Consider the following 27,916-nt stretch of genomic DNA (forward strand, 5'->3'; position numbering starts at 1 on the left):
ATGGGCTGTTGCTGTCTTCTGTTTTTGGATGCTAGGCCTATTCCTATGAAAAAAAAGGAAAAAACCTTTCTTTCAAAGTAACTGATCTAAATGCTGCAGGAAAACCTTTTGTAAGAGTTCAACGTGACATTTTATCAGTTATTGGATACGTGGCCTTGTCTTAAATAGAGTTAAATCTGTGCTTTAACTGGCCTCTGTGTCTATATGCTGTGCTTTGAGAGTAAGATAATGTACCTTTTGTTGTGCAATGGAACGTCAAATGTGAAGGGCATCAGTTGGCCATCAGGGAAGGTTATAGGATGATAACCCCCTCACCTGCCATTGGTAGGACGGTGCGGAACTTCTGCTCTTCAAGGATGCCTCTTTCTCATAAACTGTGTCACACGCTCTCCTCCAGTGCAGTGGCATGGCTGCTTTGCAAAATGGCCTTGCTGGAAAGCAAGCCTAATCGGAAGGCAATAGCCCTGATGTGAACGGAGAAATTGTGATGATCGATTGAAGGACATTTCTTTTGTATAACTGTCTCCTGTTCTTCTAGACTGTAAGGGAGCTGGTCTGGGCTGCCCCACTGTGACCTGAACTAGTGGAATCACTGCTAAGCAGACCGTCTGTGCCAGAGGAAATGGCACAGATCTGCAGAAGAGGAACAGCCCTGATGTAACCTCTCCAACAGCAGCCCAGGTCTGGGGTCATGTTTAGAAACAAGAGCAGGATAGTGCCTCTGCCTGGATTGTAGTGATGCTGAAACCTGTCGTGGAGAGTGCGTTGCAGACGTAAAGCAAATGGCTGGGACTTGGGGTAAGTGTTTGGGTTTTGCTAGGGCTTTTTTAACTTTTAACTTTTCTCCATGACTGTTATCCTTTCAGCCAGGAGGTGGCTCTGGAGCACGCTGTGGAGCTGGGCACAGCTTGGCGTGCATAGCCAAAGCGACAGGGAGAATCTGTGTCCATCACCAGCTTGCAGTGGAAGGCAGATGGCCTTCCTTCTAGCTTCCAGACGGGACGCGTGCGTGTCCTCTGACACACATATGCAAAGGCAGCTTCGATGCATTTCCACATGCTCCTGACATTGTGTGCTCTGATGCAATGTTTAGGAAGTGGGGAACATGCTTCTGGTGCCGGTAACATACGCTTGGCTCAGACTGTCCTTGGGGAGCTGAGGGTGACTCCAAGCACGCGTCACACCAGATGTAGCCTGTTCTCGAGAGCTCCAGGCCTGCAGAGAAAGCTGTTGTGTAAAGCAGCCGTTCTGCGTGCTCTGAAAGAGGGGAGCGGTCCTTGTGCTCCCCACATCCCCAGGAGAAAGGTACCACAAGGGTGGTAAAGCATTGACAGAAGGAGCACAGAGGAGTGTAACTGCTGTCTAGGAAGGCAGTAGCAGCCCAGGCTTTGGAGTCTGTGCCAAAACTTATGCCTGGGGCATGCAGGGCTGCCAAGTCTGAATGACTCGCACTGTGTCATCCTTCAGCAGCTCTATACAAAGGAACACTTGACGTCTGCAAAATGCTGACCCTTAGTCCTCCTGTTTGTGGAGAGCAGCAGCCCAGGCTTCAACCTCATGGTTGACGAAGCCTTGACTCTGTCGTGTAGCTCCAAATGATCTCCTCTAAGCAGAAGACTGTTGTCTGGGGGGAAATTGGCAAAACACATCCACAAAACCCTCTGGAGACAAACGTTGATATATGCCATCTTTAAATGTGCCTGTGGAAGAAACTTAGAGGAATTAGTCATGGAAATCTTAATTACTCTGCATTTTGCTGTTTACTGGAGCTCAAAGAGGGACCTTTGCTTGCAGAAACTGGAATTTGCATTTTGAGGAGCAAGAAAGATGGTGAAAGCTAATGAGGCCCAGACTCCTCAAAGGATACTTGCAGTTTTAATCAAGAAACAGGCGCAGAGCTCCTATGGACCAGGACAGAGGTGTGTTCACTTAACTCTGTTTCATGGAAATAACATCTAGACTCCACTTGATAGGTCAGATAGAAGAACTAGAAGTCAGTTTCCCTCCATCCATGGGGTGAGAAGAGAGAGAGCCATTACCTGGGGAGTTCTATGGCAAAAGGGAGAAGTGTGTTGTGACAGATAGAGGGAGGCTTGGAAGCTTGAGGCTGGGCTGTGCCAGCACCAGAGCTGAGCTTTCAAGGATTTTAGAGTTTCCCCTTCCCAAACCTTTTGATTCTAGTGACCTACAAATGTCAAGGCAAATACTGGTACTCGACAGAAAGCAAGAGCTGTCCCAGTGCTTGGCTGGGCGGGAGGAGATGGGAGACTTTCAGGACACGTCCCTGACACCCAATTAACATGATGGTTGTCCCATCCCCATGGGGCCTGGCCATCCCATGCGGCCCAAAGTGTGGCAGTTCAGGGCTCTCAGCATGCTGCAGCCTCTGCTTATGCATGAGATGCTTCTGGTGCTTTGTGTGCTTACTCCAAAGGCTTTGTCACCTCTGATGATGGTGCAGGGTCAGGACAGTGCCTGGGGAAGCTGCCTGCGCTGACCGAACAGTTGCTTGTTCAGATGGGGACAAGTTGTGCTCAGCATTGCTGTCAGCTGGTTGGGGGAGCTCTGCGCTTTGGCGTCAGCATCCATACTGCCAGCTGCAGCATTAGGCTGCTGCAATTAGCAGCTGATTTGTGTGCCTGCCCTGGTCAGGGGAATGGCCAGAAGTCATTGAGTCTGCATTAGGTGGCTGTCATGAGGAAAACACAAAGCAATCCCTTGGATAGGATGTGTGGATTTGCCTGGGCTTCTGTGGGCTGCAGGAGACAACCTGTAGCAAGCAGAGGAGGGCAGAGCATGCTCGCTTAAACCACACTCTTACGGGAATGTATAAATACAGATCCACTGCTGTTATGGAAGCAATTGTCACACTGCACACAGACAGTGCCCTGCCCAGGAGAAGGTCTGACAAAGCTTTGTCTATCCCCAGTGCCTCAGCTGTGCTGCTGGCAGAGCAGCCCAAACATTTGGTGCCCTTTCCAATGGCTGGGATGGATGGGAGCCTTGCACGGGCTTTGTGAGCTTGAAGATAAGTTCAAAATGATTTGCCTGCTGACCTGCAGAAGGCTGTGGCAGGACCGAGGGCTGCAGCTGAACCTCAGCCTTCTGTTGATCTGTCTGCAGCCTGTCCAGCTTGGCTGGGAGCCAGTGGCTGCAAATAGGCCCTGCTGTGAGCCTCTGTTTGCTTTTCATGTCCTATTTCTGTGGGCAAAAGTTGAAGAAGGAGCAAGAGTAAAGGTTTTTAATTCAACTCTGCAGTCTCTGAGGTTTGCCAGCATTGCCCAGGAGTGATGCTTCAGTACCGTTGCTCATAGGCTTCAGTTTAGGATTAGACTCCTGAGTACAGACTTACCCCAACCCTAGCAAGTCCCTACTTGCTAAATGAGTTGAATCTGGAGATACAGCTGTTTGGTTTATCACTGCAGTCTATAAGGTGAGACCCACGTTTGTGATCTGAGAAAAATAGCACGTATTGAACTCAAAAACCCAAACTTGTTGCTGTATTTCAAAGTGTGCAGTGAAGCCTGTCAATTTTCTGCGTGCCTATTGCTTCTATCTGAGCTAAACAGAAAGGGAAGAGATTCCCCAAGCGCCCTGTGAGGTGCAACTGTAATTCAGTCTGGGTTGCTGGATGCAGAGTCCATTGTGGGCTGTTGGAGCAATATGCGCTCTGCTAGGGTTAAATGCTTACATGAAATCAATAGAAGTTTTATTGCCACCACGTGACTTCAGCTGGAACTCTGCCACTTGTAATAGAAGCTGTGTTAGGTCTCCCCCCTCCAACTACAGGACAGATATATTGGTCTAGACAACTGAAAAATAGTGGTATATTGGGAGGCTGCATTTTCATTATGTAAATGGAGCTCTGCAGGAGGATTAATTGATTATTCAGTTACTGTGGATCTGTCTTGGATGTCCTGGCAAGATGAGAGAACCTGATGGAAGCTCTCCAGTGATGCTGTTTTGTAGTACAAAGGAGTCCTTGAGCATCACCTCCTCCACTCCAGACAGAGCACAGCACGTGCGCGTTGCATATCGCTCTCTCAGCGGGAGGACTTGCATCCTAGGGTGGTGTAGCTGTCTTCATGTCTGGTCTGTGTCACGGCACGGGCAATAGAGACTTGCTGGGAAAAGCCTGAAGACAACCTACTGCAGCCTACAGAGCGATGAGGTGCTGACAGTGCTGCCCAGAGAAGCTGATGGTGCCTCATCCCTAGATGGCCAAGTTGATGGGGCCCTGGGCAGCCTGAGCTGATGGAGGGCAGCCAGCCCATGGCAGGGGATTGGAACTGGGTGATCTTTAAGATCCCCTCCAACCTAAGGCATTCTGTGATTATACAACAGTGCTGTTGGAGAGTTGCTTACCTACGGATTGGGTGTTGCTGATGGCAGCTGGGGACCTAGCTGAAGGCAAGCACAGGGAATTGCTTTACCTGAGCCCTGCAGGTGAATGATACAGAAACAAAGAGGGACAAAAATTTGAAGAGGTACTTTGGGGAAAGGAAGGAACCGCAATGTGAACAGGTGAGCAAGCAGGGCTGTCACATCTTTATAACAAGTTATGTCCCTTCTGGCCAGGGTAACACATTATTAACTGCATTGGAAATACCTGTAATGTCCTCTGCAATAATGAGAAATAGATCTGCACAGTCTGTTGGGTTCAGGTTGCTGGAGGAGGAGAGGACAGCTGTGGTGAGATGGATGCACTCACTTTCTACTGTCCTCTTGCATGGCATATAATTGCTTTATCGTTCTTTGTTTTTGCAGAACCATTTCGGTACTGCTGCCCAGATCAAATTTTGTGGAGATCATTTTAAAATGAATCTTAGCCTTTGGCCTGAAATCCATCACCTGCAGAAACTTTTACAAGCAATCCTGACATCTGGAGAGTGGGTGTGGAAAAGCTGTGATGTTGGTCAAATGAAAATTTAGATTGTGTTTCAAGTGGGAAAGGGCAGATGATGGAACAGAGCATCCCTTGATTTGAGTGGGAAACAACTCTTTGAGAGTTGAAAATGTTCCAGTGCTGAAAGTACTTCTCAGGAAGAAAGCTTTTCTCACCTTGGGAAGATCTGATTACACTGGTGAAAGAGGAAAATTTACCTGTTTCCAAACCTGTAAAGTGGGGGAAAAATGCCATCCAGCACACTCTTCCAGAGGGTCTGCAGACTGTCTTGTGGTCCTGCTGAGAACTTCCTGGAGACCAAAGGCCACAAATGATGAGATGCTCAGCATTCCATGAGAAGAACAGGCTGCCCAGGGAGGTGGTGGGGTCACCATCCCTGGAGGTGTTCCAGACCTGTGGAGATGTGGCACTGAGGGTCACGGTCAGAGGGCATGTGGGGATGGGTTGGGGTTGGGCATCTTAGAGGTCTTTTCTAGCCTTAATGATTCTATGAATCCATGGTCAACTGCAGTGCAGAAGCTTGCAGACATGAGGTCTGTTTGCACAGATGCATTTGCACGTCCTGTCTCAAGGATTCCCGAACAAAGATGTTTATATAGGAAAGGAGAAAAAAAAGCACTAATGCTTTACTAGAAGAGAAGAAAGTATAATGTATTCTTAAAATGTTTATATGTCAGCAAAATGCCTGCAAACCATTCAATAGATTAATCCTGTAGCTGGCCTAAAAGGAATGGATTTCTAGCCATAACTGAGATTGGGAAAAATTGATTTCCATGTTCTTGTTGACTGAATAAGATAAAAACAACTGCCTTGGTGCTTATTACCTGGCCAAGTATTCAGATCTCTGCAGCTGAGCTGCAGTCGGCTTGAATGCTAGCGCCGCTCCAACCCGATGCTGATGAAAAGGGACTTTTCAGGAACCAAACCTTAAGCCCTTCTCCTGTTGCAAATGGGACTTGCAGCAGAGCATGGCTCCTGAATGCGTGGTGGCTCTGTGTAGGCGCCTGGCTGGGTGCTTTGATCTTTCAGCCAGAACCGTCAAGGCACTTCTGATAATCAAAAATGTGGGGAGGAGAGGGGGAGGAAGGACGTAGGGTCATTTCTCTGCATCAGAGAACTGCTGCTAGAGATGACGCATGCCTTGCCACCTGGATTCTGGCTGTTCATTCAAGCTCCTGAACAATGACTTCAGCACTTTGGGGTAACTGCTGCTTTTTGGCACCCGGAGTGGTCCATTGCAGCCTGAGTTGGAGGAGGGAGGTAGCGGTTGGCCTTTGCTGTTGGTGAGAGTGCTGATACCAGCCTTAGATGGTATTGAGCTTGCATCATCCAGTGGACTTCTTTGAAGTTGTTTCCTCTAGATACACAAATCTCATTTCCAAAGAAGTGCCCTTTTCAGAGAGAATATTTGCTGGTTTCCATGCTAGGCAGCTCTTAGTGTGGAGGGGTTTAATAAACATATGCTATGCTTTGGGTTGGAAATGCTCCTTGCTTCCCCAGCTTCTGTCAAAAGACATTGAAAAATATGGGGGAAAACATGCTAGTCTGGTCTTTGCGAGTTATTCCAGGCTAGATGGGCTGCCCCATCCCACTGGGTGCTGTACAGGAGAGCTGACCTCAGCTCAGGCAGGGATGTGGACAGCTGTGATGCCAGGGTGGCTCTGGTGTGGTGGGATGTGGCTGGTGATATGTTGTGAAGGAGCTCCTGTGTTTGGGAGAGGAGTGAATAGATGGCACCTGGGAAGTACTTTGCATCTTATTGTTAACAAATAAGCAGCTAATGGGATTTTTTCATTTAAGCTTTGTGTCCGGTGCACCACTGTGCATTAATCAGACTCCAAACATGGCTACAGAATAGGACCCTTCAGCTTGGCCTAATCCTTTTCCCACTTCTGTTTTGTTTTACATACAGCTGGAACTGTCTATGAAAGTCAACCCAGCCACCTCTTCAAACACTTGGGGCTACGGGTGACCTTCCAGGCTTTGCTGTTACACCGTTTCAGGAGCCCTCCTTCCCCCTGGGGCTGGCTTTGCTTGAAAGCAGAGGAGGTAAGCAATACAAACTCAATTTGAGGTCTGGCAGATCCAGACAAACACCGCTTAGATCCTCAGTTTCTCGTGCCGTGGATTAGCCCATGTGAAATGGTAAATCCCTGTCCTAAAATTCCTCAGGCAAACTGGGAATCGTGGCAGTTTTCAACTGACTGCAAACAGATCACTTGATAACTCCCCGTATTATTGACATAACTCTAGAAATACGCTGCAAAGTGTAAATAATAAATGTGTAGTATCTGCACTGGAGCAAGTAAACACCGCCTGATGTTGTCTGATATTTCACTGGCAAGGTGTCCTCAGCGATGCTCCAGCAGAATAATTTTCCAAACGAGTGGCTTGCGTGACAGGTGGATGTGCTGAGCTAATGCAGCCACGCACGGAGCTGTTGGATCTGGGAGAGGGGCAGCGTGGCTCTTTGCTGGGGCTGCCAGCAAGCAGCCCACCATGGGTCCCTCCTGCAGCTCTGCGGGGAGGTGGGAGAGAGCGCCTGGCAAGTGCAACCTGGGCTTGCTGACACGGGTATGTTGCTAAAAGCTTTTTTCCTGTGTGGTGGGGATGTATCCGCTTCTGAGGCTGAATGACATGCTGGTTAATAATTCATGCTGGCAGTATTGACTGGTGGGAGCTCATCTGAGGATGCCTCAGTGAAAGCTGCTTGTACGTTTGCCCTGGGTGAAGAAGCTGTCTTCCTGCCCAGGTGTTGGGGTCATGCAGCAGGATGATCTCCTGCTGGTGTGTAGCCAAACTCTTTCCAGGCTGGCAAGTATGCCAACCAAGTCTGTGCTCCTTGTTAGCAGATCGTGCCCTGTTCTTCTGCTTTCTGGAGTGTCACCTGTTGGCTGGAGACCTTAGTCTCCAACTGCTGAAGAATAGCTTCTACTGTAGTTTTATAGCTTGTAGCTGGACCCTTGTACCTCCTGTCCCAGCAATGAAGTTTGAAGTCCTCCTCCAACAGAATGTTCTCTGGAGTCAAATGCCTGGTCATTTCATCCTCTGCTGTGACCCTTCTGGCATATGATTGGACTAGGTCATAGAATCATAGAATTACGAAGGTTGGAAAAGACCTCTAAGATCACGAGGTCCAACCCCAACCCACTCTCACTGTGTCCAGTGACCACATCTCCCAGTGCCTCCATGGTTCTTGAACACTTCCAGGGATGGTAACCCCACCACCTTCATGGGCAGCTGTGCCAGTGCACGACCACTCTCTTCTCTATTTGAGAAGAATTTTTTCCTGATATCCAACCTGAATACAGTTGGGCTAGATGATCTTAGTAGTCTTTTCCAGTCTCTATGATTCTGTTTTGCTTTGTCTAGGCTCAGACTGTGTCTTCCCTGGGGGTTGCAACTCCTAGGAGAGCAGATCTAGGCTGAGCTTGAGCGGCCCATCTGCTGAAGGTCCCACCTGCCAAGTTCCCTTAGTGATTTGGACGGCAACATGACCCTGGTGAAGCTGCACACACCATGAAATGGGTGTAATTTCCAGACACTGGAAACCCCACTTGGAATAAATATAGATGTAAAATGAATACATGGATTTGAATTCTGTGGTAAATCCTGGGTGGAGGGTGCCACCTCCATGTTGTGTGTTGTGCCTCTTTGACAGAGATTTTCTTCTCTGATTATGGAGACAACAGAAAGCCTCTGAAATTTCCGTGGGGGCTGAACATCCTGGATTCACTGTGTGATTACAATAGCAGTCTATGAGGAATGTATTCATAGGTGGCAGAGGAGAATAGTGATGTGTCCAGGAGTCCTTGGGAAACAGTAAATCCTCTCTCACCCAAGATCTGTCTTTCACCTCTCCTTGTCCTGGTGCACAGTGCAACATTGCAGTGATTTTTTCAAATAAGATGTAAAAGTGAGCTGATGGGCTTTTACAAGCGTTAGACACTGTAGCACTGTTAACAAGAGCAGGGATGTTAACCTTGGAACCCTGCCCAAATTGAAATGGACGTAATCTCTAAATAGCTAATACCAAAATGAAATCCACTTACAAGGGAATGTTTGTTCCTTTCTCCCCTGCAGCGTTGATGTGCTGAGCGCAGAGAGGACAGCGAGTTGTGGGTGAGCTGTGGCTATGCAAGATCTTGCTGTGTCCTGACCATCCATCAGGGCCAGAGCGAGGCCTGGGAAGGCGCTTGCAACTCCAGCTTCTCCAAGCACTTGCTCTGGCTAATGCAAATGTTGCTTTGGAGATGCTGAGAGGGTTTTTTTTCCCCCCTCTTAAAAAGAGCATATGTTCTCACTACTAACAAGCAGGTTTGCAAAGAGTCTATTTTTAAGATGATTACAGGGTATCAGTAGCTGTTCCAGTGTCAACTGTCGGTTTTGTTTCCTTGTCGGCAGTAAACTGTTGGCAGGTTTGTGCACCAGAGGTTTACTCCTTCCCAGCTGTAATTGCACAGCGCAGAAATTACCACTTGCTCTGTGCCTGCCTCTGCTGGTTTCTTCCCCTGAGCCTGCTGTTCACAAGCAGCACCATCACACGTGCTGTACCCAGTGAAGAGCTGTGTTGTGGCATCTCTTGCTGCCAACACGCAAGGCCTGGGTGGCTCTAAGCAGCAGAAATGGAAGGAAAAGTTGCATTTTATACATGTCTACTCAATGTCAGCACATCCCGCTCCTGGGAAGGAGCCCAGAACCCAGTTCATTTCCCAGTAACCAGAGCACAGAGGGTAGTTTTCGCAGACAGTTTTCCTCAGTTGCTTGTAACTGTAGCCTCAACTGGGATCTTCGAGGTGCTGAGCAGAGGTGATGCGGTGGCTGGTCTTATAGCAGTGTCAGCCAGTGTGCCTATCAGGCAGATAGCTCTGTTTTTCTGCAGCTTGCATCCCCGTTTGACCGGCAGGGAAAACAGCCAACCTCCAGAAGGCTTTTCTCTGCGTGGCCATGGATAGTTTGAAGTCCTCTGTTGCTTTTGTGAAAGAGGATGCGAAGTCCTGCTGTTACAGCAGAAGCTGTTGCTGCAGGGCACTGCAGAGTTAACTCACACCACCCCTTTTGTCCTGCTACAGCACTGCTAAACCAGCAGTGACCTATGGGGGAGGAAGCATATAGGATCCTTTATTGAGAATTAAGGAAATCACATTGTAAACAGTTGCATCCTTTTATTTATTTATTTATTTATTTATTTATTTTCGAGAGTCTAAATAGATCTATGCTTTGTGGCTGCAGCTCTGCACACAGAGGTGACGAGAGCACAGTGTGAAGTGTCAGCTGTCGGGAAGATGGCTCAGAAGTCCCCTTCCTTACCCTGCAAGACGTGCTGGTAGGAAATGGCCACTTGGAGCATACTTGTTCCTTTTCATGGTGGGCAGCCACCATCGCGATGATGCTTGGCTGTGAAGTCTGCTCCCTGTCCTTTGGTGCAAGTCCTTGGCACACCTCTGCGTTCAGACTCAGCCTCTCCCCTGCACTGAAAGTTTCCAAGTGCCACTGAACCGATTGGAGAGAAACAATTGTTGTGTTTCCCAGGCTGACACCTCCTGCTGAGCAGCCTTCCCTGCAGGAACGGCAGTCCTCTCGTGTTACTCTGGGGACACAACGCCTCGGTGCTGATGGGACCAGACAGGATCCGTCACTGTGCTGATGTGTCTCCTCCACAAAATATCCTCAATGACACCAGTGTCTGAGAAACAAGGAACAAAGAACAAACAAACAAAAAATATCTGCTCCCTTTGCTCCCCCTCCGGTCATCCCTGTCATCCAAATCTGGAGAGGGAACCGTGGGTTTCCTTTGTGGAGGAGGGCTTGAGTTTGGAATCTGCTGGGGTTATGAAATGGGTTGGCTTTTTTTGCACGTAGGATGATGGATCCTTACAAGTCAGAGCATTGCTTCTGCTGGACTGTGCTAATGGACCGGTCTGTCCCTGTTTAGTTTATTTTTAGAGTACAGGCTGCTCTGGTACCATAATCAGTCCCTTGAAGGAGAGCAAAGAGGAGAAAGTGTAGGGCTCAGTGTTCCTCGTGCTACAGCATACGGCCACAGAAGAAATGGCATCAGAAGGACCTTGCCAAGGTCGTTTGAATCTGTCTCTGTGCCCCAAGGCAAGATCAACTCTACCTATGTCTTTTTACACTAATCTGTTTTTAAAGGCCCTTAGGGATAGAGGTTATTCAACCTCTTCCTGGGTTTCAAAGAAGAATAACAGAACAAGCATAAAAAGTGTGCTTCCTCTCCGCCTCAAGGCCTGACCTAAATCTTCCTTTCCAGCCTTGGTGTTCACCCTGTTGTTTGTTTTCTATAACAGCATCCTGCTTGAAGGTGGCTGCTGTGTTTCACCTCGACGCTGCTCTTTGACCAATAAGGACCAAGTGGAGTGACTGTTTTCCTGCACAACACTTGAGATGGATGTGTCACCTCCTCTGGGTTTGCCCTTCCCAAATGATTAATTTTTATCATCAAACAAGGTGTCCAAAACCGGAACACCAAACTTATGGTGAAAATTAAATGAGAACCTAAAATGTTGGGCGCCTCCATGGAACCAGTTATTGGGCACCTGCAGAGAGAGTGACCCACCACCTCTCTGAATAGCCCGTGCCAATGCACCACTACTTTTTCTTAGAAGAAACGTTACTTAATATCCAACCTGAACCACCTCTGATGCAACCTAAAGCCCTTATCTCTCATCCTATTGTTGGGAAAAGGTGAATTTCCTGACTTGATTCTCCCTTCGTTTGAGTTTTGGCAGTTATGAGTCATGTGTTCTCCAACGATCTCTTCTTGTGTGTGACGTTGTTATTTTGGAAGCTGCCTTGACCGCCATTTTGAGCGGCAGCGCTTGGTAGTGTGATGGAAGGGCCTGGTTTTGGAGAGGATGGAAGAGAGGAGGCTTAGGCAACCTGCAGAGCGTTGCTGCAGGAAATGGCAGCACGTCAAATGGTATGGAGACTACCAAGGACAGGACAACCAGCCCAGGAACAAACAAATTAAGCAAAGACAGCCAGGCTAAAATCTTTCAAGGTTAAGACTTTCTGGCCTCGTAGATCAACCCCCGACAAATGATTTTCTTTGGACTTCAGAGGAAGTTTGTGAGGAGCTGGCTGAGGAAAACACAACGTGCCTTCCATTAACCTGGGAACATAAAACATCCAGTTTACAAACGCCCCAGTCTGAGTGGCTGAAGGCCCGGAACACAGCTTTAAAAATAAATAACTGGTAACTTTGACTAATTACGCAATAAGGCCAGCGCTCCCTTCCATGGGGAGGTGGAGCAGGTTGGAAATGCAGCGTTACCACTATGATGACAGCAGATCTTACGATGGAAGTGCTGGGCCTTGTCCCTGGGCAGCCCTGCTTAAGGAAGAAATACATCCACAGGCACCAGTTCTCCTGCCTGCTACTGGGACTGCTTGCTAGCAATGACATCTCAAATATGTTTTAATAACCAGCGGCTGTTAATAAGCACTAGCTACTCCACCAGCTTAGATGCATCTCTTTAAATTTAAACAGGATTAGATAAGGTAGGGAGATTATTAAATACCCAAATGAACATTAAGCAGATATATTGGAGGCTTAACAACTCTGCAGCAGATTGTTAAATTGCTCTAAATATTTCCCTGCTAGTCTGGGGGTATTTAATTAAAACAACCCCTCTAGTCTTCTGTAATGTGCCTAGCAGGCCTGCAAGCCCCGCGCGGGGCAGGACCCTAATTGGCAGCGTTACTGCAAAGCTGAGCTGTGCTCGAGGACAATTAAAAAAACAGCAGCCCCCTCCCCCCCAACTCCCCACCCCACCTCACAAACCACCCCAAGCCCCTCTAATTAGTGTGAGAAATGACGACAAAACAACTCCGAGTGTCTCCAGTGACAGGTGCACAAATAACAAGGCTGATGAAAGATTTTGCAATTAAGATTGCGCTATGAAGATTAATGGGATATTTTCATAAACTGATGTAAGATTGCCTATAACCCACTTGCCTCCACGTAGCTCTATCTCCTTCTCCCCAGCCCTTCCATATCTGGTTTTTCAGTCTTCCCCCCTGCACGAGCTTTCCCTGGTGTGTTTGGATTTTGGTTTCCAGCACTGTTTTCAGGTTTCTGATGTTTCCAAGCATTTTTCTTCTCTTCCTTGGGCTGGTGTTGTCTGAATCTTGAGTTTCTGCTCTATTTAAGCTTCCTGGTGAGTGTCCACATTGACGTCTGTGTGGCATTATGCTACTGCACACAGTCTGCATTATGAAGGGTAATGGGCAACTTGCAGGTATTTCCTGCCCAGCTCTGGTGCTGCTCATGGTGCTGTGTTGCACAAGGGGACTGTGGCATGCCAAGTCATCTTTCTAGCCTGCTTGTTGAAGATGATGATATGGCTGCCCCCATGCTGGACAATTATTCCCCCTTATTTACTTACTTTCTGGTTTCTTTTGGAGCTGCTTAGCTGTTTTCCCAGCAGTGACGGATCAAAATCTCAGAGGGATCAAGTTTGTGCTGGCTGCATGGAAGTGCATGGCTGGCTACCAAGAGGACACTTCTAGCTCCCTGCAGCAGAAGGGAATACACTATGTGATCAACCTTTGAGTGCCCCAAGGATCCAGCTGCCAAGTGTACACCTGGCTCCAGTGCTGTGTGTGTGCCCATCATTTTCTGAGGTCACACTGCCCGTGCCTCTTCCCAACAATGTTTCCCTTGAGCATGCCAGGGGTCCCATTAGCCCACAGCAAATGTGATATCGTATGTTCGATAGGAAAGCTTAAAGTGGCGAAGAAGTATACAGAGAGCTGGAGCTGACATCCTTACCTCTCAAACCCACTCCTTTCCCAGAGATGTTTGCCCGCTGCTGCTGTCATTGCTACTTCATTATTCCTAATTGCCTGCTACTCTGGTTATCTCCAAGCCAGGCTATTACACACAGAATTTACATTTTTAATCTAGTGAAAGCAGTGATTGGACACACAGCCTCTGGCCTTGCTTTTCTTTCTCACTCAATTGCTCTGATACGCCAGGTTTGGTGTCTAGCTTTCCAGTCTGCCCGTGCTTACTGGTTATCCCCTCTCTCTGCTTTTACCTTCCAGACCTTGGTCCTGACCAAAGCCTCAGTGTGTTGTTCCTTGCATCCCTGTTTTTCCCCATCCCTAGCTAAGGCACTGTACTTTCTCTTTTCCTACAGCTTATGAGCAGGTTTAAATGTGAGTTAGTGCAGCAGCAGCTGCTTGTTTAGTTGCTTCTCTGTGTGCAGAGGGAGATGCTGTGCACTCCATGCTCTGATGTGCTTTTCATAGGGTCCACGTGAGAAACCTGGTACAGCAGGAGGGTTCCAGCCTCTGAAGGAGAAGGCAGTAATTGCTGGTGACATAGAAATGTAGTTTTTCTTGAGCGTGGTATCTGTCTGACAATATTCCACTCACTAAGGCAAACAAGCAAGAATTAGGTCTCTCTGTCTCTTGTCCATGAGCCTTTTTGACTTGATATCTCGTTGTCTCTACTTTCCTTTTAATTGCTCGGTTGTTGTCCTATTAGTGTCACCACTTGGCACAACATGGGTTAGAGCTGAGATACTCTGGCTGATGTTACGTAGGATGTCAGCCTGGATAAATGCAGTGGTTCTTCCTGTTCTCACCAATCTCCTTTCCCTTCCCTTTCCCACCATCAAGATGCTGAAAACAGCTGACAAAAAGTGAATGTTGTCAGAGTGACCCAAAGCATCCGGGTGTATTGTCTCTTCCTCCCTGCCATTGGGAAAGTTGCACCATTGCTCATGGTGCTACGTAGGGTAGGTTTGGGTAGGCACCAGGGTTCAAATTTTCTTTAGGGATTGAGCTGCCCTCCTTGGAGTTTGTTTCTTGGCAGTGTTTTATCTGTCTTTTTGGGCTGGGCATGAAGGCCTTGGGTAACTCCAATCACAGCCTTTCATTCCTGTTTCTAGGCCTGTGGTGCTGCCAAGTCCATTGCTGCAGACCTCTTGGTTCCCCAAGAGGAGGGGTAAAGGCTCTTTTTGATCCCACTGCGCATCTCTGGGCTCTGCTGACCTCCTGACATGGAGAGCACCACGAGGAGGAAGAGGGCTCAGCACGTGACTGGACTTTGCAGCCAGCTCTGGACCACAGAGGTAGGAAATGGCTCTTGCCAAAGGCTGCACAAAAAAATACTTTCCTGTGCCCTGGAAGAAGCACAGATGGTGCCAACCTGAGGCTGCCAAAGTCCTGTGGTCGTAATCACCTGCGGTTCTGCTGTGACCTCTGTCACCGGTTCCCTCTTTGCCCTGGAGAGCTTAGAGCAATGTGGTTGTGCCTCCCTGCTCTGTAGAGGGGTGGGATCTGTCCAAATGGACGAGCACTGACCCATATAACAGCCCCCCTCCTGTTTGGGCGATGCGTGTGGCAGAGGTCCTGAGGAGCAAGCAGGATCTGGTCCTGCCATTAAAGATGCTTTGAAACAAGAGAATAAATGGATGGGTGGGAATTTGTGTTGCAGGGCAGATTTAATTCCTGGTATTTTATAACCTCAGAGCTTGACTTGTGCAGATATGGTTTTACTATCCCCTCCCATCTTAATAGCTATTTTATAAATATTATTATGAGGAAGTCTTGGTGGTAATGCGAAAGAAAAGCTGTGCTTTGTTTTATCTGAATAGTGCTTGCTTCCAGCTTGGGATAAGGGCTGTAACGCTATAGAAAGAAGCTGAGCTGGAACAAAAGGAAATCTATTCATTAACTTAAATCGTAGTAATTTTAGCATGACCCAAGAGGAGCCTGGTGAATCTAACCCTCTATTTTCCCACATCCATCCTAGCAAGTGCCTTTCTTTCTAGCTGAGATTGGAGGGCTGACTCACTTTCTAGACTAGAATGAAATCTGGGTTGGATTTTTTTCTTTAAGATTAAAGTCAGTGTGGTTACAACAATTACAGCAGAAAGAAAAATGATTGTCATCGTTGATTTTGATGTGTAAAGGCTAAATCTGAGCTGTCCACTTTCCAGGTTCCTAGTTATCGGGTCTATTTTTGTTATGCTTTGTTACAGATCTCTGTAGCTACTGCTGCCCACCCCGGATGGGAGTCATTGTGTGATTCCTCCTGATGTTAGTGATTCTCTGCTAGGGGTGTGCCCTTGGCTTTTGTAGAGCTGTGCATTTTTGGGGGATGAGGGATCAAACCAGGTGTCCCAAGAACTAAGGAGAGAGGGGGGCAGGCAGAAGGGGACCTACTATTGCTAAGGCAGCTCAGAAATGCTGGCTCCTCATGGTGTGACCAGCCTTACTAAAAGACCCTGGATCTTTTCACCACCGAGGGTCAAAGGCAGAGCTCAAGCTCCCTTGGCAGGTTTTATTGTTGTAGGAGTTGTGTTTTTATTTTCCAAGCAGCACAGTGGACAGAAGGAATGCTTTATAAGGATAAAAGAGGGATACTTGGAGGCAGAAGGCTGTGCAGGAGGTTGCAAGTCTCTCTGCCTTTCGCACCTCAGTTTCCCAGTCTATAAACCAGGGGCAAAGAGGCTGATGCTTTACGTAAGAGCTACTGGCGTGCATTCTTTTGTCCAAGCTCCAAAAAACCTTCTGGATGGCAAAGCACAATGGGAGCACAGACAGCCTCATCACTCAGACGGCGAACTCCTACGTGTGAAAACGTGAGCCAGGAGTTTGACGTAGCTGCTACCCAAATGCTAGCAGGTGACGAGCAGATGGGGCCGCCGGGTGCTCGTCTGAGGTCTGCCTGAGCAGAAGGTGGAAGGGGAGTGGGGATCTGAGTGCTGGGGCTTTTTTTGTGTGTTGTCAATAGCTGACACGTGCTTCTCACCAAACATGTAAAAATAGAAGCCGTTGGCTTCTGTGGGGCCGTGGCACAGCACTGCTTTATCTGGGAGGCTGGATGTCATGTTTTCTTGGTTACTTACAGGCAGCAGGCAAACCCTGGGAGGACAAGCAATATAGAACATGGGGAACATGTCATGCTGTGATGTGAAGACCATGTGCAGGGCAGGACAAATATCCCCTGTGCCCACTGGGCACTACTCAGTGCTGATTTAGGCCATGCCCCAAGCGAGTGGAGGGAGAAGCTCTGTCCCAGGTCTTCTCCTAGTGATGCTTCTGTCAATCCTGCAAGGACCAACATGGCAAAGGGAGCCTGGCTTCAGAGGGGCTTGCTGTTAGTTTCACACTTGCCCTCTCATTTGGTTACCTCTGGTGTTCCGTTGCTGCAGATCCATAAATTTCCTGCCAATACTCATCCTGGAGCAGGGGTGATTTAGAATCATGGTATCATAGAATCGTGCAATGGTTTGGGCTGGAAGAGAGCTTAAAGATCACCGAGTTTCAACCTGCTGCCATGGGCAGGGTTACCACCCACAAGGTCGCGTAGGCTTTGTTCCTATTGCAGTTATCCAGGTGTGCAGCAGAATGGGAAACGCTGGAGCACACATCAGTGGAGATTTGTATTATTCAACTTGAAGATGGCTTGAAACTCGAACAGTTGTAATTCCAACCAATTATTACTTAATGGGGAGGCATTCCTCTCTTCACAGCTGTGTCATGTTGGTGGTGGCCCAAATGACCTACACTTCAGCTTGCTTCAAATTCCCAAGCTCTGCTGCACCTGGTGTGGCTGAGAGACTTTGTAGCTTTTTAAGCACAGGCATGGTGCTCACCCTTAAGGTGTCCTGAACTTTGCAGTGAGAAGGCACTGCAGTCATTTCTTTCTGATCCATATGTGTGACTTGCCTAGGAGACCGTGTGGACTGATGGTTGGACCTGATGATCTTTGTCATCTTTTCCAACCTTAATGATTCCATAATTGTATGATTTAAACACAGGAGAAAAGAGAAGGGGATGCATGTGGAGGAGTGTAAGAAGAGATTTTCAGTGGGACAGAACCAGCAAACAGCTCAGTTGATGTCTAGTGTTTCAGGAGTGGGGATCCGCTTTTCTTGCGGGCAAGCTGGTAAGGCAGTGCATGCACCAGGGGTGGTTGGGGGGGATTGTCCCTGCTCTGGACTTCCCAAAGGCATCAGCAGCCTCCTTTCCTTCCCTACAGCAGCAAACCATGGCAGTTGATAAGCTGTAGGGAAATGGATGCCCTCACATCCCCAGCGCTGTTGCTAATGTGGCAAGGAGAGGGGCTGGCACACCTGACGGTGGCTGGGAGTAGGAGGCGAATGATTACAGTTGAAGAGGTCATATAGCATTGTAATCCCAAAAAGAAACATTATGATTCATCATTCCCGATGTAATGTCATCTGTTTAATAAAGCCGTAATTCACTCTGGCCTTGCTTTTAATGGGGCTATTTAAGTAATGGCGTTGGGTTTTCTCCTTCCCGACCTCCCCCCACACCCATACTAAGTAGGGTTTGGACGGAGCACTCGAAAAGAGCTATTGGAGTTGAAGACTTTTTTAATATTTACAATATCTTTCAGACCGTAGCCGAATGGGGTATTATTTATGTCAAATCACTACTTTCCCTGAAATATGGGGAGAAGGAAAGCCAACAGCTGGATATGGTAATGAGTAAATAAACCATGTGTCTCCTTAATGATAGGGACATGAATTTGTGCCGCATGGGGAAACGGCCGACGATAAGATGTCTTTGACTGGAGCTGACCATAGAGCAAGGGCACCCCAAAATTTATGTTACCAGAGGGCTCCCTTGACAGCTTGCTGGGAAGAACGATGCTCTGATGTTTCAGGGGTGGAACAGAGCTGGGTTCAGGGTTGGCTTTGCCGCCTGTTCTCCATAGGGTGTTGGCCATATGCAAATGCAGTGGCATTTGCTGCCTCTGCATTGATTGGAAGAGCACGCTACTTCCCACACAAACTGTGACCTGAAGTTGCTGGTTTCAATGGATGTCTCAAACTCTAGGTCCAGAAGAGGGTTTCTTAAAAGCAAAACCCAATTTTCATTTTGGAAAGCAGTGGTAGCAATGGGTGTGTCTGTGTCACCAGCCCAGAGGGCAAAGATGTAATTGATTTTTCTTACGATATGATTTTTTTTCAGGGTTATTTTTCATATGTTGGCCTCTGCTCCCAGATAACAGTGAGAGGATCAGAGGGAATGGTTTCAAGATGTGCCAGGGGAGGGTCAGGATGGGCATTAGGAAAATTTCTTCTCAGAAAGACTTGTCAAGCTTTGGAACAGGGACGTGGTGGAGTCACCATCTCTGGAGGCATCCAAGAACCTTGGAGATGTGGCACAGAGGGACGTGGTTAGTGGGCATGGGCATGGTAGGGGGTGGAATGATGGTTGGATAGATGATCTTGGTAGATTTTTCCAACCTTAATGATTCTATGGTGACTCTACAGTGTAGAATGTAGTCTCTTCTTGACAGTGGCCTAGTGCAGATGTGAGAGCTGGGCATTTATAGAAAGATCCTGCCCACTACGTCCACCTGGCGTTTAGCAGCCCTTAATGTAGAGACTTCACAGAATAAAGGAGTCTCTTAATGTCAAAAAGAGTTGGCTTTCTGCATAAGAATTATTTAACCTTTTGGATTTGATTTGTATACACTGTGTGTATGGCTTATTGAAAAACCAAGCCATGACTACCGTCTACTATAGTCCTTTTGAAAGAGAACCTAATCTAAAGCTTGGCACAGCTTCTTTTAAGATGTTTTAATTGTTAAAGCCCTTAAAAATATTGCACCATTCCACCCAGATTGCTTATTTGGAAGATGCATGTGAAAGCCAAAAGGATTTTATCAAGAATGTGCTGTTTCTGTCCAGACCTATTTTATCCAGTTCAGAAAGTGAGGTAATTGCCTTTTAAAAAGTCACAAATTGAAAATAACCTGAAGAGATGCACAGATCTTGTAGCTAGCTGCACTCTGTGTTTTTCCCTAGACTTTTGAAATAAACAATAGGAATTTTCCAAATAACTCTCCAGTTATCACACCAGTAGCAAGAAAGGAAACAAATAAGGAAACATGGTGGAGGGGGGAAAAAAAGAAAGCACCTTAAAATACCCCACTCTTAAGGCAGTTTCTACTTTTGTCCTATCCGGCAGCAATTAATCACAGTGGAATTAGGAGGATGCGGGTGCCAGAGCTCCATGCATTGGAGGCAACCAGGAAAGGCAGGGAGGTGGGAAGGTGGGTCTGGTGGGGGGGGGCGGTGCACAGTGGGTCTGGTCTGAGGCCATTGGGCTTCCTGCATGCTCCCTGCTGTGTCCTGCAGGCTGGAGCTGCATCCTGTTTGGGCTGTGGGATTCGGTGATACAGGGACCCAAAATGAAGGTCAGCGTGAGGACATTTGGACTGTCGGCCTGTGGAGGTGAAAGGATGTGTGGTGATGGAAGGGGTCGGGTGCCATGCATTGTGGTTGGGGATGTGGCATTTGGGACTTGTATCTCTTGTATCTTCTTATTCCTCTTCCTTCCTCGTACTGGTCCTCACCGATAGGATGGGGTGGTGGTTTTTAGAGGGCTTTAGATCTGAAGTGCTCCGTGGCTGAGACCTTGATGGGGTCTTGTTGCCACTTTCTTGTGGACATCCCAAACACCTGCACTCGTGTCAAACACTGCCCAATTGCACCCGAGGCCTTCACTTGGGCTCAGGGGAGCACGGGGCTGGTCCTCATTACTTTGGACTCATGTAAGCAGCTGCTAGGGCTGAACCTCCAGGGCAGTGTGAGGAATGGTTCCTGTTGCTCTTTATGTCTGTGCTCTCACCTGAGCAGCCACCAGGGCCGTGCTCACATGGCTTAGAGCACACTCCAGGTGGGAACTGAAACCAGAAAGTCTCTCCTGAGCCAAATACCAAAAATCACATCTAATGAACGCTGTCAAGAATGCGAAATCTGTGGGTAAATCATAACGTTGTCCGCGAGGTCAGCACAGAAGGATAAACCTGCCATTTACAGATGTTCGAGGCAATGAAAAGGGCTCGTAAAGAGACAACCCTTGTTGCCAGGTGAACCCACGGGTGCAGCTTTGCTGTATGTTGGGGCCTTTCTGGAAGGACAGGAAGGGGTTAAGGCTGAGCCGAGCGCTCGGCTTGCTCTGTATTATGTCCAGGTGGCATGACGTGTGAACAGACGAAAGATAAAAATCGCAGCGGATAAAATCACAGAGGAAATGGCTCTGTCTGAGCCCGGATCACGACGCCTTGCGCTGACCCCGCAACCTGAGCTCCATCAGTCAAGTTGTCCTTCCCTTGACTTCTCACCCCATGCTCTGCTGCTGCTGCTACTCCATAAAGAGAAGGCGGGTGGGAGGGGGGGAGACGCAGCTCAGCCTGATGACTAAGAGGGTCTGAGCACACAGGTCAAGTTCTTGCTGCTGGAGTCTGGAACAGAAAGCTGAGCGCTCTACCAGACCTTGATGTAAAACCATCATTCCCATAAAAGGACCGAAAGAGGAGTCGGGAGGCGAGAGCAGCCGTCGCCTTGCTTTGCCTTGAGATGGGGTTGTGGGGCAGAGCCAGGCTGTGTGGCTGGTGGAGACCCTTGGCAATGAGAACAGTACAGTGTTAGGCTTGAGGCTTTGCTTTTGAAGCCATAAGGTGCTCAACTCATCTGTCACCCATTTGGTCCACCCCAATGGGGAAGTGAGTCACCTTTGAGAGAGAAAGTCTTTGAGGGCTTTGATCAACTCCTCGCTGGGGGAATGAAAGTCCTCATTCTCCTTGTTTATCTGAGACAGGTGGCATTGGTGACAGAAATACATCGTGCCACTGTCCCGGAGCCAGGCAGCCACAGCTGGGCCAAGAGGCACTCCTGGAGCAGAACTGTGCCTCGCTCTCAAAGGAGCAGTGCGAGGGCTGGAGGACGCTGGAATTCGCTCCCTTTGTCTGATCCAAAAGAGCCTAATTTTGGGGAAGGCCTTCTGGGCACACTGCATAAGACATCTGTTTTACGGGGTTTTTAGGACAGGGCTCAGCTCAGGCTTCCCAGAACTGGGAAGGGCTGGAAGTGGTTCCCAGCAGTAGCTGGCTGTGTTCCCCCACCATCATTATCTCTTGCAGTCCTGGATTGGAGAGCGTTACCAATGACACTCTGAGAGGACAGTAAGAAGTGGAAGGGAATTTTTAGGTGATTAGACAATAAGCAGCTCCATGCTTTTAAAATGTACATATATGAAAAGATGGGATTTGCTTTGTCCTCTGGTATAAGGATGTAGAGGGCCACCACTCTGGTATCTTACAGCTTCACATTTGCATGGAAGCTTGAAGTTTTAGTTCAATATTAATTAGCTCCATGTATATTTCAGTTCAGGTTGACTCAGTTTGGTTTAATTGTTACTTATGACTAAAATAACCACGATCATTTAGCTGACTGGCACCCCCTGAGCTGCAGGTGGGCTTTGTTTTTAAAGAAGTGCATAGAGGTGCAGGATGCTGTTACCATCTTTGCTGGGAATGTGCTTGGGCATCAGTAGTCACAGGTACTGAGGGGCCTTCAGTCAAATAGGATGGTGTGATTTAGGCTGAGTTAAGCATCATCTGAGTTAGTGACTCATTCTGTATGTATATGAGGCCAGTGGGTGCTGAAGGTGGTAATGCCCCAAAGTTGACGTGCCATGCTAACCTGCCCCTACGGTCGTTCCTGGGGCTTGTGGTGGAGGATGAAGGCTTACAAAGTCCTTTCCTTCCTGCAGCATTTCTTCTATGAGAGCTGAAGGGTGTTGACCATTGCCTGCTTTATCACTGCTTGCTCGGAAGGATGTACGATGACAATGACAGGGTGAGCACCTTCAGACTGAGGCATGACCTGGTAAAAGGAGTATGAAATTGTCCTTTAAAAACTGATTTAGAGCTGATTGAATTTCAGGAGGGTGCCTCTCCTTGCTTTAAGGAAGGTCAGGCTATGGTGAATAGATCCTACCAGCGAGCAAAGCTGTATCCTGGTTTGAAAGCAAGCTATTGTGGCATTTGGCAGCACAAGTAGCAAGAGCAAGCGGGCTCTAAAAACACCAGTAGTGGTCGAAAAGACTGAAGATCCTTTCCAGAGTGAACTGGCAGGGGGAGGCAACCCAGGAGCAGACATTCTGGCAAGGATATCGGGAATGTTTCCAGGCTTTGGGGCACTGCCCTATGTGAAGGATCAAGCAGCTGCATTTTGGGATTCTAGTAGGTTCAGTGGATCGGCGAGCAGACGGGAAAGCCTGTCCACACACGTCTCACTCCTGGAGAGGCTGAAGAGCATCACCACTTCTTCCCCAGGGAAGGCAGCTCCGTGGCACGACCTCCCACCTGGGGAAATGAGATCAGCAAATGACTCCTAAGTAGCGTGTCCATCACTGTCAAATTGACCACGGATGTCAAGCGTGAGTCGGCTGTCCCCGCAGCGCGGCCGGAGCCAGCCCCTTAGCTGGCTGAGTCAAGCTGTGCTGACTCCCTGTGATAGCATTTTAATGTGAGGGATGACAGAGGCCTCCAAGTTAATGTGTGCGGAGAGGTGACAGTTTTGAATGTCAGCCAAAGTGGAAGGCCTGCCTGGAATTTTGCAGGGAGTTGAAGAGGATGGGCATGAAATTAGCACAGGCAACCACGGCTGCCAGCAGCCTCGCCGTGTCCCACCTGAGCCACTGTCCTGCTCTGTCCTTGGAGGATGACTTGGGTGCCCGCGAGTCTCCCTGCTATTCCCAGGAGTTTATTCATGATCTGCAGGAGGATGTGCAGCCTGGAGCTCATCTTTGCCCTTCTCTTCGGACCTCTGGGAGGTGGAAGTACTGATAGAAACACTACGCTCCTCTGGGCCTTGCAGGCAATAGGAGGTGAGGTCAGAGCTGGGTTGGTGTCTGCCTGCCGTTATTGAGAGTAACTGTTGTGTGAATTGAGATGAGGCCTGGCTCTCAGGAACCTGGCCAGCTGCCTCATGGAGTCCCACCGGGAAGGCACTCCTGGTGATTAAAATCTGATGGCAAAGAGCATCTGAGTAATTCCTAAACAGCTTATTCACAAGAGGGAGCAAAAGCCCCCTGATGCTCATCATGAGATGAAATGGATCAGCCCAGCCCAAATGTGAGTATGTTGTCCTATCCTCTTCCCTGCTGACCTCGGGTCAAGTAGCTCACTTCGCCATGCTTCAGTTTCCCTCTCCTCAATGGAAGAGAAGACTTGGCTTCCTCATGGAGAAACGCTGGGAAAATAGATGGCCCCAGGGTTGCAAAGAGCCAGAAGCATGCAGGTGGGAGGCAGGCGCAGAAGGAGACGAAAGCAATGACAAGATACTGTACACTGCCAAGAGCGAAGCTGGATTTATTAAAGAAAAAATGAGGAAGATGTCTGTGGTCAGCCTGATAAATTGTCTCCCCCTCAAAGCTGTATTTCTGTGTTATTGTTTGCCTGCGATGGGATCTTGACAAACTCTCCCCGGGTTCAGGGGCTAATTGCTGAGTTCACAAAGTTGCAGATCTGCCTCACCGTCATCTGAGTTGGCACTGGGCTGAGCCAGTAGACTAGCCATCCAGAAACCAGGAGTTGGGACTCTGTGGTAATGCACACAGGGTGCAGTATTGTCATGTCCTAGACTTCAAACATCTTCTGTGTGAATCTGGTTGATCTGTGAGGAAAAGGATTTTGGCAGTACTTCCGGGCAAATCTCCATCAGAAAACATCTCCTGGTTCTCGGGATGTCCTGGAGACACCAGCAGCACTAATATTGTCTTTGCACCGTTGGGAAAGCGCCACAGACCCAACTGGGATAGTGTTAGCACAAGGGGATGTAAGTTGTGGCTCCTCTTATTTTGGGGCATTCACCTCCAGCTGCCTACAAGTACATAGACATGGGGATGGGGGAGGTTACGTCTCCACCTCTCTTGAACACAAAGTCCCACTTTGCCATTGACGTTTTATTCTGAGTTGCAGGAGGGCCTCAAAACACCGTGGATGTGATATAAAAACAGTCCCAGGTTCCTCACAGATGCGTTAAATTTCCATTATACATTACAAAAAGAAAGTCCAAAGTCCACATGTCAGCTGTGCAGTGAGTAAGAAAAGCTTGTTTAAAATAAGGGAAGGAATATATCAAAAGAGGTTTTCCAATTTCTCATTTCAAGTTTAACGCTGTCTTTAGATGCCTGGGCTTTTGACTGCAGAAATCCTGGGCTTTGTTTAGCTCTTTTTCTTGGCAGCGCTTTGACCTCTGGGTCCCTCCTGGTCTTGACCTCAGCTCTTTTCCAGTGAGACAGCCTTGGAGGAATGCTGCAATTTGCAGGCTCTTAATCCCAAACCATCGAAAACCAGCCTTGCGTGTGCTGAAGTACTGACCCGTGTCGTCCAAGCCACTGCTGCTCTGCTCTGCTCTTTAGCTTCACATCCCTTTGTCTCCAACAGCACTGCGGGACCCCAGGAGCTGGCCCGTATCTGGAAGGTATGGTGTGTGACCCTCTCCTTTGGGCCCAACGTCCAGCAAGTCTCACTGGTCTGGAGCTGGCACGGGAAGGACCTTGCAGGGAGTCTCTGACCCCAGTGCTGCCCATTGGGGATGACCAAGAAGATGCTGAGCCCCTGGAACTCGGGCTGGGAGCTGGCACAGAGCAGAGATGTGTGCGGTCGTTCATCCTCCCGGTCGACAGATGGGATCCGACAGCTTCTTCCCTTCTGCAGTCACAGACTCCACAGCTTGCATCTTTTCCCCTTTTCTGCCAGGAATAACTTTGGGGGAAGCGGGGGGAGGGGTTAAAAAATGTTTCATTAATGCTTCTGGAAATGTTGTTTAGAGTGTGAATTACAAGAACTATTTACAGTAACTTCTCAAATGAACCTTGTGAAACAGGAATAATTTCAAAGCGTGCAAATTTCACAGCCTTTTGCTGTTCAGATTTTTTTTTTTTTTTTGATGGCTTCTACATTTTAAAGTTATGGCCTCGGGCCTCAGAAATGTGGTGTCTTTGGGCCAGGTGAATTATGAACCAGCCTTGAACTGCCTTCGTAGCACCCAGTATTAATGTGTCCATGTTGCAGAGGGTTAGTGACTTAACCAGCGGGTTGAGCAGGGAGCAGAGAGGGGACTGGAGGTCTCCAAGTGTTTAAAGCAGGGCACTATATTCTTTCCCTGCCAGACAGATGGGAGACGGTGAGGCCTCGTGGACCTTGCAGGAGTTAATGGGGACCTCTGAAAAAAACATCCTGCTGGGAAATGAAATGTTGGCTGCATGGCCATGCACTCTGTGTGGTTGCTCTTAGTTTTATTGGTCCCATCTACATCTGCAGGGCTCTTCATCCTGCAGCTTGCTGGGCTTGGACTCCTGATAGCCAAGCACGTAGTGAGGGGTAAGGCTGGATGCTGCTGCAAGGCTGCATTTGTCTGTATGGAGCCATGCTTTTTGTTTAAGAATTTTGTTAACAGGATTAGTGCTTCTGAGGGATGATTCTTGAAAGGAGTCCTGTGCAGGCACCTTCCTTCTGATTCTTCTTTGCAAATGAGCGCATGCCTCTATTTTCCTAGCAGAAGGAAAGCTTACATGGGACCTCTGTTCTTGCAGAAAATGAAATACTCTGTTAATTCTAAGTGCTTTTGCCCACTGAAGAGAGGTGTGGAAATGTAGCAGATTTCTCATTTTCTCTCAAGGATTTAAAGGTTTTGGTCACTTTTAAAATGTGTTGGTCTTTCCTAACTTGAGTGAGTTCCTCAGCTTCTGGGAAAAGACGTTTGCTGATCATAGAATGGTTAAGGTTGGAAAAGACACTAAGATCGCCAGGTCCAACCCATCCCCACCACTGCCCATCTCTCCATGGTTCTAGAACACATCCAAGGATGGTGGTCCCACCACCTCCCTGGGCAGCCTGTGCCGGTGCCTCACTGCTCTTTCAGAGAAGTTTTCCTAATATCCAACCTGAATGGTGCAACCCTTCTTCTTCCCAACACTGAGACTCCTTCCTGCCTCCCAAGGCAACCCTCTTGACTTCAGGCTTAGCCTTGCTTATGTATTTATATCACTCTGCTGTTGAGTTTGTCTGAGTAAGTCTGTGTCTTACGTGGTCCAGGAGTAAAATTGATGTTAGAGAATTGAAAGCCAAAAGGAAACACAGCGTTTCATTTTAGGTAATTAATAGATTTTTGATAGGAGAACAGTGCTGGTATTTTTGCTAATATTTAGTAATAAGTGCTGTCACTGGAATGCCTCCTTTGAAATATCATTTTAATTGAATTTGAAGCAGAAAGAATTTCAAGATGAGGAGAGCTGAACCGCTAGGCTCGAAGAAGTATTTCAAATAGACGTTTTGATTTTGCAGAATTAAAACATTTCAGAGTGAAGAGCGTTCGATGTGAAGGAGTCAGGAGTGATTTGAAAAGCACTTTGATGTTACTGCATTTGCATTTCTCTCTGGTTATAGACATAGTATGCATGGGTGGTACTGGAACGCTGTTACCTGCTTCCACATGGGTAGGTCAGAGAGTCCTTTGATGAAAAGCCTCAGAATTTGAACAAAGAAACTGGCAAGTGAGTTCACCTCTGGGTACTTTTGCCTGCCAATGAAAGAAGGATTTCTCACTTGCCCAGTTCAGTTTTGGCCAAGCTAAGAGCTGAAGCTGGGCCTTCTGAGCCCTTGTCCGGCATCCCACAACAAGATCCCTGTCTTTTCTCTTTGTTTGTGATTTGTGATTAATCACCCAAGTCCACAGATATTATTTCTGTTCTGCTCCTTGACTGTATGATTTGAAATTTATAAACAGGCCATAGAAAATGCATGTGACATACAAAAATATGGGTATTCATCAAAGGAGCACAGCTGCTCCTGAAACAATGGTGCTAAGGAAGCCCATTCATACTAATTACAGTGGCACAAAGAATTGTGTTGCTAAATTTGCTGGCAGGTCCGAGAAATGTTTTGGCTTGGCCTGGAACGGTCTCTTTTGGGGAAGAAATTTCTGGCAAGTTGAAATGTTTTAGTGTAGCTCTAGAAGGAGCATTTTGTTTCGAACCCGAAGGATTGGCTTTAAATAGAAATTAAGAATTAGAAGGTGAAACCTATTTTCTTTTTTTAAATTTATGTTGAAGTGGAACTTTTTTTGTGAGCATGGGGGAAATTCCTCTCTTCTAAATGTTGCCAAGCCTAAAAGAAATGGGACGTGATTACCCTCCTCG

General features: G+C 47.9%; 1 long non-coding RNA gene across 1 annotated transcript in view; it reads left to right on the forward strand.

Annotated features, from left to right (window-relative positions):
• Positions 1-342: 342 nt before the first annotated feature.
• Positions 343-27,916, forward strand: part of LOC109369250 (uncharacterized) — a 71,915-nt gene continuing 44,341 nt past the window's right edge. The window contains exons 1-3 of the long non-coding RNA XR_014885320.1: positions 343-798; positions 6,819-6,955; positions 14,827-15,009. This is a non-coding gene — a long non-coding RNA (uncharacterized LOC109369250). The remainder of the gene's footprint in view (positions 799-6,818; positions 6,956-14,826; positions 15,010-27,916) is intronic.

This window comes from Meleagris gallopavo, chromosome 10 (assembly GCF_905368555.1).
Source record: "Meleagris gallopavo chromosome 10, MGAL_WU_HG_1.1, whole genome shotgun sequence".
Taxonomy (NCBI): domain Eukaryota; kingdom Metazoa; phylum Chordata; class Aves; order Galliformes; family Phasianidae; genus Meleagris; species Meleagris gallopavo.